The 14,069-nt window shown below is 34.5% G+C and overlaps 1 protein-coding gene across 1 annotated transcript in view; it reads left to right on the forward strand.

Moving 5' to 3' along the window:
• The window catches only part of LOC111053198 (beta-alanine transporter), a 208,593-nt gene that overhangs the window by 151,391 nt on the left and 43,133 nt on the right, over nucleotides 1-14,069 (forward strand). The gene's annotated exons all lie outside the window — the stretch shown is intronic.

The raw sequence follows: 14,069 nt of genomic DNA on the forward strand, positions 1-14,069 counted from the left end.
CGCTACTTCAATATACTGAAACAGATCTAGGTGTGAGTTGTTGAATGCTACAACATGATCTTTATTCAACTCAAGTTCCAACTCATTAACCACTAATTCTGTCTTTTCATAATCCGAAATGGTCTGAGACACCCGAGGATACAAGATTGAAAATTGCTCAGCAACATTTGGATTAGAGACATTTTTAGACAGGTCATAAATTCTTTGCAATCTGGCATACAATTGTTCCAGTTTAGCGCGATGCACCCTGATTTGTTTCTGTAATTTTTCCTCCATCTTGAACTCATACACAAAACAATTCAGCCCCGACAATACAAACAACAGACAATAATACAAGAATGAGTTCAAAACTAGATGAAAGGAAGAATCACGAGTTAGTATGTTATCAAAGTTAAACTTTGATTATCAATTCACAAGATAAGTTATTGCTGAAGACAAAACTATATGATTGGATAATGTTCTTCCAACAACTCACAAACAAACAATAACTTGTTGAATTGAACAAACAAAATCATGCTGGTGAATAAATTTAATTTCAGACGAATACAAATTGACAAGAAACTTCGCTCTAGAACAAGGCTACAACAAACTTGAGTTGAGCATGGATCAGACCATTCTCAACATGCCAACATTGGACAAATACGAAACTGCTTAAATCCAATGTGTGTGAATTAATCAACAAATTTCAAATTTAAATTTATCCCGGCCAGGCAGGATCATGAAATGTTCTGAACAAAGCTCAGGCTAGAGCTACCAGAGGACTGTAATTTACTATTCAAATAATCAAATACAAACAAGGGGCAAAATTTAATCTTCAATTTGAGCCAGGTTATTTGTACAGTTACACTCTGCATTAATGAACAATAAAAAAGAGCAAAAACTCACCAAATTTATTCCAATCTTGACTACTTGCCCTTCGAAGCCTTTATTAGGTGTTTTGGTCAGGTTCAGGGTGGGACGAAATCTGGGAAGACAGGTTATTGCTTCCGGGCTGCCTTTTCGCATTCAACTTGCAGGCTATGCACTGTGTTTTGAACAAAGCTCAAACTGGATTCTTTATAAATTCAAATCCGACTCAAATTAATTCAACTCAATACTATTTACGCTGTTATATTCTTAATTCACGCACACTACACTCAAACAATTTACAAGAAATTTCCGATCGAAATTACATGACAAACACAAATTCGGTCTTGCAAAACGGGCTGACGAGACAAGACTGAAGGCTTTCAAAAAAATTCACAATGCCAAGCAAGCAGGACGGTCTGCGCCGACGCAAACACAAGCCTGCTATTGGCAGAACCACAGTCTGGCATTCTGGCGCTACAATTCGAGTTCTCTGGCCAGAACATATGCAATTTTCATTGTAGATTTCCAATTATCAGATCTCAGATATAATTCAAACGAAAAATTTCGAGTGGAAAAGATTGAGCATGAAAATCTCGACAATTGTTGTTGAAGTGAGAATCGGCGCTCTCCCCATCAAAATGTGACCAAAGACACTATTAACAGTCATCAATTCGTGCGATTCACCTGTACTAGGACTCCCACGTAGCAAGTAAGGAACTAATGCCGCACCAATGATGCCAACTATTCTACTAGGAAGGTAGAATTTGTCGTCAGCCAGTGTGAGATTTTCAAGATGATGAAGTTTGGATCTGTTGATTTCACAAGAAGGCAACTTGTTGATGATTTTATCTACCACTGTGGCATCCATCGAAAACTTGACGGTAGGATCCAACTTCGACTGAATCGACACACAAGTATGACCTCGAACTTCACTAGTACCACCACCGAATCCACAAACAACGGTTTTCATGGGCTGGAATGGTAGTCTCAAACGCCGACACAATTTGGCTGTAACAAAATGACACTGACTCCCGGTGTCAACCAAGAAACGAACATCACAAAGCTGAACATTACAATCTCGAACATGTGCAGTGACGGTCGACAACACAACAGTCGAATTTTCTACATCGTTGGATGTAGAACAACAACTCATAGGTGATGTGCCACCTGCCTTGGAGTTTGACGAGGACACAACACCTTCATTGGAACTTGATCTGGAAAAGTGTAATAAAGAATGATGAGATTCTCGACATTGAGCACACTGAGTTTTACTATGACAATTTCTACTCAAATGATCCACATCAAGACAACGAAAACAACAAAACGTTCCTTTAATCAAACAATAATGATCCCAAGGAGTCATTTTCAAGAAACTTGCACAATCTACTAACCGATGACCCGGTTTTGAGCACTTCAGATAATTGGGATTTCTACTAGTTGCATCATTAGATGAATCATCAGATTGAACCACAAACACCTTTGATTTATTATCCTTTTTGTGTTTCATATTAAACGATTCAGTCTGTTTCTCATCAGAAGGAAGAGTCTTAATTTGCTTTTCAATGAAATTGACATAATCGGTATAAGTTGGCATAGCCTTGTCACGGACAGCCGATTCAAAATTTCTACGAGAACTTGGATCCAGCAATCTCAAGCCATGATAGAGGAATATCGAGTCTGACAAATCAGTGAGTTGCAATCTCTTCAATGCATTGATTGAACTGCAAAACCCATCCAAAATCACAATACAACCTGCCTTTGATTCTGATTTTATTGGACGAAATTCAAAAATTTGTTTGAAATAGGCATCGACTTGCGCCCGTGAATCGTTATAGCGGGTCAATAATGCCTGCCAAATTATTTGATAATTGTTAGCAAATGGTGGCAAATGACGACAAATATTTGCTGCTTGTCCAGTAAGTCTACTCACAAGATATTGGACCTTCTGCTGATCGTTCAAATTCTTGTTGTCATGTACCAATGCCTTAAATAGTTCATAAAACACCGACCATTGAGTCTGGTTCCCATCAAATTTCGGAAGGTCGATTTTAGGCAGTACCAACTCGGACACGTCCAGCTGTGAACTAGCTGCTGTAGCTGCCGAAGATTGAGCAATAGCGACTGTCGCCTCTTTCTGTTTGAGAGTGTTAGCCGCTACTTCAATATACTGAAACAGATCTAGGTGTGAGTTGTTGAATGCTACAACATGATCTTTATTCAACTGAAGTTCCAACTCATTAACCACTAATTCTGTCTTTTCATAATCCGAAATGGTCTGAGACACCCGAGGATACAAGATTGAAAATTGCTCAGCAACATTTGGATTAGAGACATTTTTAGACAGGTCATAAATTCTTTGCAATCTGGCATACAATTGTTCCAGTTTAGCGCGATGCACCCTGATTTGTTTCTGTAATTTTTCTCCATCTTGAACTCATACACAAAACAATTCAGCTCCGACAATACAAACAACAGACAATAATACAAGAATGAGTTCAAAACTAGATGAAAGGAAGAATCACGAGTTAGTATGTTATCAAAGTTAAACTTTGATTATCAATTCACAAGATAAGTTATTGCTGAAGACAAAACTATATGATTAGATAATGTTCTTCCAACAACTCACAAACAAACAATAACTTGTTGAATTGGACAAACAAAATCATGCTGGTGAATAAATTTAATTTCAGACGAATACAAATTGACAAGAAACCTTGCTCTAGAACAAGGCTACAACAAACTTGAGTTGAGCATGGATCAGACCATTCTCAACATGCCAACATTGGACAAATACGAAACTGCTTAAATCCAATGTGTGTGAATTAATCAACAAATTTCAAATTTAAATTTATCCCGGCCAGGCAGGATCATAAAATGTTCTGAACAAAGCTCAGGCTAGAGCTACCAGAGGACTGTAATTTACTATTCAAATAATCAAATACAAACAAGGGGCAAAATTTAATCTTAAATTTGAGCCAGGTTATTTGTACAGTTACACTCTGCATTAATGAACAATAAAACAGAGCAAAAACTCAACAAATTTATTCCAATCTTGACTACTTGCCCTTCGAAGCCTTTATTAGGTGTTTTGGTCAGGTTCAGGGTGGGACGAAATCTGGGAAGACAGGTTATTGCTTCCGGGCTGCCTTTTCGCATTCAACTTGCAGGCTATGCACTGTGTTTTGAACAAAGCTCAAACTGGATTCTTTATAAATTCAAATCCAACTCAAATTAATTCAACTCAATACTATTTACGATGTTATATTCTTAATTCACGCACACTACACTCAAACAATTTACAAGAAACTTCCGATCAAAATTACATGACAAACACAAATTTGGTCTTGCAAAACGGGCTAAAGAGACAAGACTGAAGGCTTTCAAAAAAATTCACAATGCCAAGCAAGCAGGACGGTCTGCGCCGACGCAAACACAAGCCTGCTATTGGCAGAACCACAGTCTGGCATTCTGGCGCTACAATTCGAGTTCTCTGGCCAGAACATATGCAAAGTTTGATTGTAGATTTCTAATTATCAGATCTCAGATATAATTCAAACGAAAAATTTCGAGTGGAAAAGATTGAGCATGAAAATCTCGACAATTAATGTTCAATAACTTTTTCACGATTTTCCCAAAAATAACTTGACTGATTTATTCCAAATTCATACCCTGTATAGTTATTTATCAGCTCTATCAACTGGCATGAGTTTTTTTCCTTGGAAACTAATGGGGTCCACCCCATCCTTGAGAAATGGACTTTGTAAACTCCTTCTCGTGCATGAGGTAGGTAGGTACAGCAGTTTATAAAAATAACACATAGTCGAGATTTTCATCTGTAGAACAGCTGTTTTGACGACTTTTAAAAAAATCATCGAATTTCACAATTTACACAAAGGAAAATGTACTCTGAAAACAATTATATATACACATATACAGTAGTCTGATCGTAGTTTCAAAATAATATGTTGCCGTCAATCGTCATTATGTTATTCCTCTAAATTATTCTCGTTTAAGAATGAGGCTCACAGTTCAATGAGCAAGAAAAGTTGTGTGAGTTTACCACACCAGATTTTTGTAGTTCCAATCACACATATTGTAATTTATAGTAAATATGATACCATATAACTACTCATTGAATAATATTGCTTGCTGTCCCCCAATCTCAGACGCATAGTTTCAATGGGGGAATTCCACTCATCAATATGTTCTTTGTTCTGTTTTTTTAAAAATGTGATTCATGTTTTGTTAAATATCAAATAAAATCATGTACATGTATTGTATGCCAAGTGGAAAAACGAATTGAATTGAATAATAGCCATAGATAAGTATAGATAGGTGAGCAATAGATTCCAAGCAAAGATCCATTTTTGTCATTTTGTTATCCCTCAACTTATAAAGTGTGATGATATACGATTCTCATTTCAACCTGTCTGTACTGTCAAGCTGTCAAGCTCTCTGTCTTTCAAGCTGTACTGTCTTAGGTACTATTTAATTTGAAAATATATTTCATGATATACTTTCCATTGTCAGTTTTGTGAGTAAATGATAAGGGTTAGTCAAAATGAAATAGGTCTACTACTGCATCAACTATTTTGAAAACAATGTACTGTGCCGAGCACTCCTTTTAATTCAGGCCTTTTCCCAAGTTATAATAGTAAATTTAATACGCAATAGACTAGAGCCATTATTGTAAGTGAGTTAGCGAAATAAATTATTTTCTCTCTCTATTATGAACGGCCATGACTTCGAGTTTCCCATGATGGATATTTAAAAATTGTGGCTCCGAGTCGTCGAGGAATGTAGATTATGGAATTATCTCTAAAACTTAGCCTCCTTGTCGCGACACAAAGTGCGATAAGTTGGAAAACAGCAAGCAATGAAATTATAACAAACTACCGATTTGGCAGTTACTATTTGGTCCAAAGGCTCTAGAAGCCACGCGACGATTGGTCAAATTGATTCCATTCGCCCAATAGGAGACCTGTTTCTAAATACAGTAGTGGGGATTCCTCAGTCGAGAGACCAGATTACGTTTCGGAGGACACTTTGCTAGGAGCACTACGAGAGTAAAGATGTAGTCATTATGTTTCGCCCTTTTTGGGCAGGTTTACAAGTTTATTTTATTAGTTAATGTTTAGAGCTAGTTTTATTTTTATTAAAGTTTAAATTTTCTAGTAGTGCCATGTCCTGATAGGTTTAATTGTGTTTCTTCATCATGTACGAGTAATTGTTTCTTCAAATAACCGCTAAGGTACGTAAACTAAGGTTAAAATATAATTTAGGGAAATTAATTAATTGAAACTTCAATCAAAAGATTTTATCAACAAGCCTGTTATTTTTCAAGTTAATAAGCTCGAAATTCGAGAAAATGTTATTATTTCAATTGCAAACAGTTGCAACTGTTGATTTTATTAAATCGTTCACTATGAAGAGATAGCAGACTTCGTGTGTCTCCAGCGTTATTGTCCTGTCACCAGAATGCTTGGATCTTTGAATAGTAGACTTGAGATTCGCGTGTACACTAGCGTCAAGTGATGCATTTTCATAACGGCAAGGAAAGTTGTTTGAGTGCGCCACACCAGTTCTTCTACTCTTATATTGGCGTATGAAGGAGGCTCCTTTTATATTATCCTCGAAATTCAAAATTCCCAAAAACCTTGTATATACGTCGACGCGCAATCAAAAAAGGAACATACCTGTCATATTTCATGAAAATCTATTACTGCGTTTCGCCGTAAATGTGCAACATATAAACATTTAAACATTCAAATATCAAACATTCAAACATTCAAACATTCGAACATTCAAACATTCAAACATTCAAACATTCAAACATTCAAACATTCAAACATTCAAACGTTCAAACATTCAAACATTCAAACATTCAAACATTCAAACACTCAAACATTCAAATATTCAAACATTCAAACATTCAAACATTCAAACATTCAAACATTCAACATTCAAACATTCAAACATTCAAACATTCAAACATTCAAACATTCAAACATTCAAACATTCAAACATTCAAACATTCAAACACTCAAACATTCAAACATTCAAACATTTAAAGATTAAGTGAAATGCCAAACCGTTGACTTGAATCTTAGACCTTACTTCGCTCGTTCAATTATGTTATCACTAATAATTATTCACCTACTGTTATCCGAATCTTATTCTTACTTTCCTTGCCCTACTACCATAGGTAAGGAAAGTATTGCTTTCCAAAAAAATTAAGGTACACCAATTTAAAGTTTTCTATACGTTTCAAGGTCCCCTGAGTCCATATACATGTTTTTTGGGCGTTGGTCTGTGTATGTGTGTGTGTGTGTGTGTGTGTGTGTGTGTGTGTGTGTGTGTGTGTGTGTGTGTGTGTGTGTGTGTGTGTGTGTGTGTGTGTGTGTGTGTGTTTCTCGAAAACGGCTCTAACGATTTTCTTCAAATTTATACTATGGATAGCTACTTATAAGCCCTATCAACTGACATGACTCTCATTTCTGGGAAAATTGCAGGAGCTCCGTAATATTCTTGAGAAAAATGGCGGATAATTACTAAAAAACCATGTATCTCACGATTTTCTCGAAAACGGTTTTAACGATTTTCTTCAAATTTATACCATAGATAGCTATTTATAAGCCCTATCAATCGACATGAGTCTCATTTCTGAAAAATTGCAGGAGCTCCATAATATTCTTGAGAAAAATAGCGGATAATTACTAAAAAACCAAGTTTTTCACGATTTTCCCAAAAATAACTTGACTGATTTATTTCAAATTCATACCCTGTATAGTTATTTATCAGCTCTATCAACTAGCATGAGTCTTTTCCTTGGAAACTAATGGGGTCCACCCCATCCTTGAGAAATGGACTTTGTAAACTCCTTCTCGTGCATGAGGTAGGTAGGTACAGCAGTTTATAAAAATAACACATAGTCGAGATTTTCATCTGTAGAACAGCTGTTTTGACGACTTTCAAAAAAATCATCGAATTTCACAATTTACACAAAGGAAAATGCACTCTGAAAACAATTATAAATAGACATATACAGTAGTCTGATCGTAGTTTCAAAATAATATGTTGCCGCCAATCGTCATTATGGTATTCCTCTAAATTATTCTCGTTTAAGAATGAGGCTCACAGTTCAATGAACAAGAAAAGTTGTGTGAGTTTACCACACCAGATCTTTGTAATTTCAATCACACATATTGTAATTTATAGTAAATATGATACCATATAACTACTTATTGAATAATATTGCTTGCTGTCCCCCAATCTCAGACGCATAGTTTCAATGGGGGAATTCCACTCATCAATATGTTCTTTGTTCTGTTTTTGTAAAAATGTGATTCATATTTTGTTAAATATCAAATATAATCATGTACATGTATTGTATGCCAAGTGGAAAAACGAATTGAATTGAATAATAGCCATAGATGGGTATAGATAGGTGAGCAATAGATTCCAAGCAAAGATCCATTTTTGTCATTTTGTTATCCCTCAACTTATAAAGTGTGATGATCTACGATTCTCATTTCAACCTGTCTGTACTGTCAAGCTGTCAAGCTCTCTGTCTTTCAAGCTGTACTGTCTTAGGTACTATTTAATTTGAAAATATATTTCATGATATACTTTTCATTGTCAGTTTTGTGAGTAAATGATAAGGGTTAGTCAAAATGAAATAGGTCTACTACTGTATCAACTATTTTGAAAACAATGTACTTAAATACTATCTTGGTATAGATGATGACGTTTGTAATAAAGTATTATCTTCTCATATAATATTATGATTCTTTGTTGAGAGAACAGTGAGACAGTAACGATCTTCACATTAAAACTATCAGTTAGTTACTATTTGGATTGACATAAACTATTTAGAAGAACATAATTATATACATGTTATGAGTACCGAGCGTAGAAATAAAACTCATATCTTAACTCAATACTTGAGTTTAGTAATGCGTGATTTTAGAAGCGTTCAGTGTAAATAACATGAGTGGATTATTTCATTCTTCAATGTGCAGATGAATAAAGCCGTAACTTAGAGAAAAATGTCAACAAATGAAATAGCTTACCAATATGGCAAATGGACTTGATAATTCTACTTGGCAGATTTATCTGTCGTTTTCTGTGGAAGAAATGCTCTCGAAGAGACCCACTAAGCTTGATGCTAGAGCTTCAAATACCTTTCGCTTTAGAGATTGAATTTATTGTGGTGTGGTCCAGATTCTGTTTCAAGTGCATGGAACCTGGTACGAATAGAAAGGCGGGCTCGCTCATGGAAACGTACTCAGATGCCATTAGTCAATGTCCACTAACAAAGGATGTGACCGCAGACCTCTGATTTAAATGCTAATTCTCGATCTATCTGACATTATCATAGACTGCCAACGAAGCATTCATTGATCGGTTGCTAACTGACCTTTACGATCGATGATAATTTCAAGCTGTTTATAAATTCTACACAGAGTTTATTTGAATTATATTACAAGTACAGGTATGTCTACAATGAAAGTCCATAGCCATAAGCCATAGTTAACAACTCTCAAATTACAAATTCTGAGAATAATGCCTCACTCTTCCCTCCATGTATTGCCTTGCTTCTAATACCTCGATTCTTGAAATTAACTTCAATATTGTTTTATGCTGGAGCTGCCTTTTTTAATGCAATGAAGTGTTGAAGGCAGGAAAAGATTAAAATAATAATAGTTTCTATTCACTCACAAGAAAAACGCATAGATTTAAAGTATTTCTTGGATTCAAATTGTGATTGTGTACAAAATAATATATCCTCTATGCTTTCAATCTATACCTGAAAAAATAAAGTAGATCCAACGAAAAAACCGAATGATTACCAGAATTGTTCATTCACATATCACGATATGGTTTCAAGACATAAATTCAATTAATTACTGTTAATTGGCGGTTAATTACTGTATATGGTGAAACTACTTCTTTGGAATATTTAAATTGGAAGTTGAAGAAAGTTAAAAAGAAATCTGAGATTCGTGTCCAGGCTGGAGAGAAAGTGGAACTATTTCAAATACTATAAAGAAAAATAAATATAGAAATGAAGTATGAACATTTTATTATTGTTCTTGGTACAAAGTAACTTAATTAATAATACCCTTATCTGTGAATCTTATGATTCACGAGAGAAAATTAGTAATTCAGAAAAAAAAACGGAGGGAGATCAATAAGCAAGAGACAACAAAGAATGATTTGATAAGGGAGGTTGGAGTAAGCCATTCGAAAATGATTGAGTACTGGAGCGGCAGCTAAAACCTTCAATGACACGACTAATATTAAGAGATGATATCATTCGCGAAAAGATTCTACCATTCTTTTCCTTGTCTTATGCTTAATTTGAACTTATATTGAAATATTGATCAACTGTCAATATTATCGAATAGAATTGTGAACATTCTTTCATTTGGAAGAAATAGCTCTGATTATCTCATATTCATATAACGAATTCATTTTGCGATATATATATATATATATATTATATATATATATAATATATATATATATATATATAATATATATATATATAGCACATAACAGAAGACACTTTGAAGTTTGTAATATAAATTAAAACAGGAGACACGATATAAATAGATTGAAAAAACTTAAAAACTTACATTAGAAATGAGGAAATTTTCGGAGACTGTGTCACCTTTCTCAACCGAGCACAGACTGCCTGTGCAGTATATATATATAGAAACCTTTTGTTCATGCTTATAGGCTTTAATTTCTTACATCAGTTTATTGAGTTCTGTCACAGTCCAAGTCCCGAAAGTTGGATTGACTGTGAGCAGTATTTATTTATCCTTGACAGTTCATCACTAAAATCCATTATCAGTCTTCAAAACTGAGTAAAACTGAATTCTTGATTATTTGAATCTTTATGGAAATGTAGATAACTATGAAAACGCACATTGTTCTAGATGGAACCAGGATAAATCTAGTAATTTTTTTGTTGATAAATAAACGATTAATAAATGAGATTTCATGAAACTCTGCTCAAGTGCTCCAAGTGAATGAATAGGAATTTTTGAAACTTTGTGGGATAGACGATTATAGAGAATAGGAGATTTTTTCCATCAATTTCTAAATGGGGGATAGGAACTTCATAATTATTTTGGACTTGGAGCCTTGAAAGTTGTGTAGGATGTCTTTCTCCTCATTATTACGTTTTTTCTCTCGATCTTGGTATTTTCAATAGTCTTTCAGCCATCGCCGCCGTTATGATAATCGTAAATGATTCAACATGTGCTATTCGTTTCGCAAAAGTTTCTAGAAGATGATTCACTAAAAGATTCCCAACCCGAATAACTAATGTATGTCTCATTACTTAACTCAGATCTGTGTATCTTGTTCAAAAATATTTTTCAAATCTTGATCTTTCCCGTGAAAAAATTCAAATTTTAAATTATTTATACTTGAATAACAAGGTTTACTGTCCACTTAGCTACTAGTAGGCTACAGTACCATTATTCTCAATGATTACTCTGGTGTACGTTTCATGCAATTGCCTATGCATGGTTACATAATTTCATGCTTCTTGGCACTCCTCATTCTCCTTATAAGAAGTACTACGTGTACATTTCTCTCAACACGTTGCTTCAAGCACTCCCTGATGAAGTGTTTGGTTTATCCAATGGTTATCTGCTTTATAATCACACCATCAAATAGGAACAACCACATCATAACGACTTTCATCGCACACTGGAATGTCCCCGTTCTAATATTTCTGTCGAGTGAATAACTCCGCAGGGAGAGAGTTGCGCACTGAATACAAATTATATTTTAAAAACGCTTGGAATCGTAATATGTCCAGCTGGACTTACTTGATCATATTTAGGATTCGAACTCACTCGGATGATTCAAATATTGTCATGCTGAGAGCTCTATCCATTATTCCACATGGATCTTATTAACTGTAAAAATATGGATTCGACTTGAAAATTTCCTTGTACAATCATGTACTGTATTCACCAGCATCGTCTAACGTTCTAAAGCTGGGTTTTCGTTTGTGCGTAAATGCCGTCGTCGACCACGACAGGGAGAGAATCTCAGATTGGGATTGGATTGGGTAGATTTCAGTTAAGCTACATAACCTGAAAGATTATGTTCAATCATGTTTTAATGGGGCAGGTTGAGCTTATACCTTTTTATATTTTTAAATGGCAATATATGTTGATAATATTAGAAATCTTTAATTCGACATGTCAATAAAGACAAATGATGAGAAGTTATTTGATCAGCTGTTTTAGCACACTCGAGATTTGGACAGTATGAATGTCAACAATGCTTGTCGTCGTCGACTGCGGAAATTTACGCACAAACGAAAATGCACCTCTATATCTTATTCAACTGCCTTCAAATCAGCTGAGAATAACTTCAATACTTCTGAATAAGAGCAAAAAGTATTGCTTTTCCTTCACATTAGGCTACTGGATGGAGCATGGAGTTCAAATGATGACTATCAGAAAACATGGAATCAAATTGAGATTAATTCAATCTGAAGTAACCGCATAGTCAACCGTATGGTTACGTAACGTATTAACGATATTAACGTGGAGAAATATTGAATTGTGGTTGAATTCATGCCTCGGATTATTCAAAAGTGACAGAGCTCGAATATGCCTGGAACAATTATCACATCTTGTTTTGAAAGAATGATGATGCATTATATCATTTGTAAAAATTTGCCAAGTTATATGAGTCCTATTTTCATGTCATAGAATTTACACAGCTATAGGTATTCTAATACCGAGTAGAATGGATGATAAGTGAACCCTTTTGTAGATATAAAACTCTGATTTTGATTACTGAAACAAGGAATGAATAAAACAATATTAATAAAGAAGCACCAATCATATATTCTTCGATAAATTCAATTATTTTAGTCCTTGCTCAATCCAATTACAAATAACTCCACTTACAAAGACAGTTGAAGATTCTATCCGAAAATATTAGTTTTGATATTGCGCTCAATATGAGCATGACTCCTCAACTTCCAATGTGGTTCCATCGATATGCAATGAAATCTGTGCTCTTATAATTATCACCAAAAGGTTCTTGAATCTTACATGGAATTGGATAGTGATTGAAAGTGGTTGGATAGCTTCAAGGAGTAGAATCTAGAGCATTGGGTTCACAAAGGAATTTCCAATATACTTTATTGTGAAGGGAAAAAGTAACTAGATTTCAGAATTTTACATGACTTGACTGTTTCGGAAAAAGTTTATGAGGAATCCCAATTCCACCCCTTGAGAGGATACGACCGATCTCTTTGAGCCTTAATCACACCAGTGACGATAAATCAAGACTTTTTATCAATAGATAGCCAAATGATTTTCTCCTAGAAAAGTGCAGTTTATTTCATGAAATTCACTCTGGTCCAATGTTGAAAAACTCATTTAGCAAATCAGGTAGATTGATAAGAGTTTATAATGATGATACAAAGCTCACTTTTCCAGGAGAAACTGGACTTTTCCATCGTCATGAGAGTTTCGGTTCCACATTTTTCATTAATTCTACCCAATTCAATTGTATTGATTCAATGCCGGATTGGATTGAATCTAATTGATTATTCTTTAGATTGATGAAATCTTATTATTAATTCAATAAATACGTAATTGAATATGGATAACAATATAAATACCATCATTTAAGATCACACATTAATCATTTCAAACTAATTTCTCTTACTATAAAACTTTTATAAAACTCAAAATCGATTCAACTTGATAATATAAAACTCAATCCAATGCTAGTTTTATTAATTCAATAATGTACTCGAATAATAAAGGAAAAAGCTAACATTGACAACATCATATTGTCTGTGCGTAAGCTCGAGTTGATTTTATATCAATGACTATTATAGACAAATTCAGAATGAATTGAAAGTTTTGAATCTTAAGTATTACAATCATTGATAGGCTGGAAATAAGGAAAATAAAGATACGACTAATAGAAGAAACGATAATTCTAAAGAAGCGGCGAACTTGAGAGTTCTTTGAAGTTTAAAAGAGGATCACCAAATGAAAGAGTGTGAATTATTATGTTCCGAGCACCAGACGAAGAGAGATGAGGAGAACAAGTCACCCAAGTCAATCTCAAACAGTCACAATGAATAGATTACTCTGGTTGGAATAAAGTAGAAAGTTACGAAGTTGAATTTATGTGAAATATAAAATCAATTTGTATTTGGA

Source organism: Nilaparvata lugens, chromosome 5 (genome assembly GCF_014356525.2).
Source record: "Nilaparvata lugens isolate BPH chromosome 5, ASM1435652v1, whole genome shotgun sequence".
NCBI lineage: Eukaryota > Metazoa > Arthropoda > Insecta > Hemiptera > Delphacidae > Nilaparvata > Nilaparvata lugens.